Source organism: Grammomys surdaster, unplaced genomic scaffold (genome assembly GCF_004785775.1).
Source record: "Grammomys surdaster isolate TR1022 unplaced genomic scaffold, NIH_TR_1.0 366, whole genome shotgun sequence".
Classification (NCBI taxonomy): Eukaryota; Metazoa; Chordata; class Mammalia; order Rodentia; family Muridae; genus Grammomys; species Grammomys surdaster.
The window spans coordinates 532,441-537,616 of record NW_021604785.1 but is presented as its reverse complement, the minus strand read 5'-3'; positions in this window follow the sequence as shown (position 1 = coordinate 537,616).

Below are 5,176 nucleotides of genomic sequence, written 5' to 3'. Positions count from 1 at the left end.
AGAATAATGATGAACGTGGCTTCAGAGAAAGGCTATGGAAAAGCACAGGAGGAAGGGCTTGGGAAGATCTTCAAGGTCATGAGCATAAACCATCCACACACAACATCTTCTCATTGCTTCCTTGGAGAAATATAGCCAGAATTTGCTTGGCAATGATGTCTATGGCCACGCAACAGATAGACCTGTTAGGGATTCAAGGAGCAGGTGTGTTGGCTCCAATTTGGGTGGATTCAATGTAAGTGGGCCCCAATTTGTGCAGCCCTGATGCAGCCATACTGAAAACAGATGTGTCTTGCATGCTCTGGTGGGACCATCTGTATTGAACCAGGAGAAGAGAACACTGCGACTCTTCCCAAGCCAGAGACAGAAGTACTAGTTTATAGGAAAGAGGCTGCAGCCTGACCCTAACCTTTAGCCTATATGGGCTGTGCAGAAGAGGCTCACAGACCCGACTTTGAGTCAGGAGAAGAAGGTACATGGGGTTTGGGGGATCATTCTGAAGCTTAGATGCCAGTGGGGAAGGATAGAGGGAACAATGCTGGCAGATCTGCTCTGTGCCAGCATTGTTTCATGAGGTTCAACCAGGTGCTGACCATGAGCAGAGCTTCCCTGTATAGTGGTGGCTGGTCTACATTCTTGCTTTTCTGCTACAGAACAGTCCTCTCCTCCCCAGTGGAATACCTCTCAGTGGGATATGCTAATCAGGATGGAGGTGAGCATATAGCCTGGTGGGCCCCATGTTTTCAGGAGGGTGTTCTGAGTCTCTCAGCATGCTGGTGGTGCTGTTGACCCTACACAGCAGTGCAGGGACATCCAACGTTTTCCTAGAGATGTGGAAGGGAGGTGCTCACGACAGCATCCATATCCATGTGATATGTGTTTGGTTGTAGCATGGCAATTGTCTCTTATCCTTACAACTTTACTGGAGGGAAGGATGTTTCTCTGTAAACAGCCTTGGGATGGATCTATGAGCAGAACTATTGTTGAGGGGACTGTTGACACACTGTCCCTCACTTGCTGGGAATATAACCATAATCCTAAGGGAAGAGGAGGAGAGGAGATTCCATAGAAACACTGCGCCCCTTCCTTGGCTGGTTATAAATCTGTCAGCTCTATTTACTTGCAAAGTTACTGTATTTTCAAGAAACACAAGATATAGAGCTTAAAACTGACCTCCAAAGAAAGGATCTGAAAGGCATCCACCCTGTGAATGGATTCAGAGGCAACATGGTCCACTAGGCCAGGAATGGGTGGGACTCTTACACCCCACAAACATGATTCTTTCCTCTTTGGAAATGTAGGCTTTTTAACATTTCATTTTCCTTGGCCTAGGCCTAAATAAAACCTTTCTGTAACAGGAGAAAGGAACAATCTGGGCCCCAGATCCCCACCTGACACAGAAAGGACTGGTTAACCTGCCTCACTTAAATTTACATCTCTCTAGCCTTTTGCTCATGGTTTTTTATGAATTTTTATATAGCCACAGGCACAGGAGGTAGGAAATTAGAACCACCCTAGTTTGGCCAAATTGCAAATAAATCCATTTTCCATTACCGATTTCTGTTTCCTAATATCTCTTAAAATACAGGGGAGGTAGGTGGCAGCTTTATAGACTGCAGTCCACATAGCAGGAATACATCACTGGAACTCTCCCATGTCCAGGCAGCTCTCCAGTTTTGTGGACTTCACTTTTTTTTTTTAATGACCAAGTCTGTGCTGATGAACATGGGACTTGTCCAAATACATTAATTTAAAGGGAAACAAATCAAAGGTCCTGTCCCCTGATCACACCAGTCACATTTCATATGTGTGAAAGGTACTTGTGGCTGGACTGTTATTTTGGACAGCACCAGGTTAGAAGGTATCCGTGCAGAAAGTTGTAGCCAGCAGTACAGGACTAAATGGCCTATGATTGCTATCTTATGTGAGACAGTGGTTTTTGAAAAGGTTGCCCCTGGATTACTTTTTTCCTTCTTGTAACAAAATATCTGTCAAAAGCAGCCTGAAGGAGGAAAGGTTTATTTTGGCCTGAGATTTGTAGGGATGAAGTCCACGTGGAAAGGAAGGCATGAGGGAGGAACCCGATGAGGCTGGCCATATTCCATCCATGTCCAGGATGCAGAGAGAGACAAATACTGGTGCTCAGCTCACATCCTCCTCTCCTCCCTTTTAGTATGAGACCCACATCCACAGGGCTGCTCCAATCCATGATGGCTCTTTCTTCTTCAATTCATCCTCTCTGGAAGTACAATGAGGTATGTGTTTTTTTGGTGTTTCCAAACCCAGTCAAGTTAGCAAATAAGATTAACCACACTATTCCCCTTCTTGAGGAGGGAAGGAACTTAAAAAGACTCCACTGATCAGTCTGATTGGCAGTGGCTCTGCCTGCTCACCAGGTTGAGACTCTGCTGAGGCTGCTGTCCTTGGGGAACATACTACCCGGCTTCCTGAAGCCTAGGCTGCATATTTCTGCTGGGCTCTGCTGTTCCTTCTCCTAGTATTCATCTTTGCATGCATGATCAGGGCTTGGTCTGCTTTTATTTTTGTAGACAGGATAAGGATATAAATTCCTGTTTGAAGCCTGGTTTGTAAAGTGCAATTTAACACTAATTAAAGCGGTGTTTCCATTTCCTCAAAAACTGGTCGTACGTATTATTTCCTATGGTTGCTATAACTTGGTGCCTTAAAAACAACAGCTGATTTTTCATTTGTAGTTCTGGAGCTCAGAGGTCAGGAAATTACCCTCAGAGAGCTTAAAGGGGCCTGCATGGTGGTGTGCCTTCCTATTTGGGGTGAGGGGTGCTTCAGGAAGAATCCTTGCTTCTAGCTTTTTCCAAGTTCTAGAGCTGTATTCCTTGTATGCCTTGGTTCCTGGTCCCTCCCTGTCTTCTCTTACAAATGATTGTGTGTTAGCATCTCACTTCACTTGGCACACACACAGTCTTCCTTTCTCCTCTTGAATATCCAGGTCTCCCCCTTTAAAGGATCCTTTCAGTTAGGGCTTATGTAGATAATCCAGTGTAGTATTTCCAGCTTTGGGGCTCACTGTGTTAAGACATCGTGTAGCAGCACACATGCCCAAACCTATGTGAAGCAAGTGTCTCTTACCCCTTGAGAGTCCCCAGGACAGCTGAATGAGTCTGTTTGCTCTGGTCTAGACTTGGCTGGGCTCATCTGGGCTAGCTTTTGTATCTGTGGTCATCTGGCAGGCTGGCTGGTGTAGGCTGGCCTAACAGAGATATCCTTTCCCAGGTCTGGCTAATGTTCTTGCATTTCTGTCCCTAGGCTCATCTCAGGCTCATGTAGCTCCGTGTCTCACTTCAGAGAGAATTAAGGAAACAGAAACACACAGTCCCTTTTAGCTTCTTGGAACCAAGTTGGCTGCTGTTACACTGGTCAACAGTGTCCCAAATCCAGCATCAGAAGGGACTACAAAGTTAGCAAAGAGGAGGGAGAGAAGATCCTATTATTGACTTAGCCTGCTACTGTGGACTCTGGAGTCAGGATCATGACTTCTGAGTCCTGTTTCTATCTGCTCCACGTCTTTGCTTTCTTGTAGCATAGGATGCTGGTTGTACGTTACTGAGATACCGTGTGGGTTTAATAAAGCAGTGGATTAAAAGCCCTTAGTAAAATGCTGGGGACGTGATTAAGGCCAATAAATATCATCTACTAATTATCTCCACAGGAAAGTAAATGACAAACAATGTGTACAGCAATTACAAGTTTTTGCTCATGTCACCGTGGAGGCCATTTTGCTGTCAAAGCTCTTGCTTCTTTCTTTTCGTAATGGAAGGGAACACGTTAGAATTTGAACTTGGGAAGCATTCAACTGGAAGTCTTCATGAGATCCCAACTCAAGCAGAAGTGAAGATGGGTTAGCTCATAGAACTGTTTAAATGCATGCAATTCCAAGAAGAGGGGTATGAGTACTTTGTCTTTCAAAAAAAAAAATCTAATTTTGTCCTTCTTGCTACCAAGTGGAATTAGTGGTTTTAATAGCAGGTTTATAATTGGCCTTAACTATTATTTATTAAAAGTGATGTTTTTCTGTGTTGACATGTCAGATGGAAATTCGTAAAGAGTTGGTGCTTTGGTGCCTTCCCTCCCTTATGCAAACAATGTCAGCTCAAGAAGGGGTGTGATTAAGTTGGAAGCTGCCCAATATTTAAGCTTGTGAATAATGAAGGCTTTTGAACTTTAATTTAGCATTGAATGACTCTGATGAAATATCTAAAGTAAAGAGGCTTTGGGGAATTCTATTGTTTCTAAACTTGGAGAAAAATGGGATGAATATTCAAGAAATGACAGCCTCTTAAAGCTAATTCCACATGGCTGATGCCTTCCAAAATCGAGCTTGTCAGTAGTGGTTCAGGCCTGCCGCTTAAAGGCATGGATGGAGCTGGTAAGGCTGGGCTTGCAGGGCTACCTCATCTTCAGTAGCTTTTCCGAGGATCCAGTTTGCCCCTGCCAGAGATGCTAGGTGTGTTGTCATGACAGCAACCTCCCCCTCCCTTACCTTGAACCCTCCAAGGCATTTTCTAACATGCTGAGATGTCCTTTCTGGCAACCTAACCCCCTTCATCTCTGTGTCATATAGGCTTTGATGGTTCCTAGAGAAATGCTTGGAAATCTAACTGAGTCCCCAAATCCACAGTTTTCCTGTGCTCTTCTCACCTAGTGACAATCCATGTTGGGGCTCTGATGCTGGGGTGACAAGACCCATGATTATTTTCAGAGAAACAGGGATCTGGATTTCATGGTGGCAAGTCACATATTCTGGGTTTACACAAGGAAGGACCATGTCTCTGTACCTTTGTAAGCTTAGTGCCTGCCATGGAGACACTTCATGACTGGCATTGCTTGGTCTGTGTTTGGTGACTAACTTTTAAAAAGGATAAAATTGTAATCCTTAAGCTCTGAGAATTAGCTTTCTTAACTCTGTATCCACCAGGCTGTGATTCCAGGATGGGTCTACTCTGGTATATACTTCTGTAGGACTATGTTATAGGTTGGCTTCTCCCTAAGCAGATGTTAAGATAGAACTTCAGGGGCAGGAATGAGAATTACAGAGGGAGAGAGAGAGAGAGAGAGAAAGAGAGAGAGAGAGAAAGAGAGAGAGAGAGAGAAAGAGAGAGAGAGAGAGAGAGAGAGAGAGAGAGAGAGAGAGAGAGAG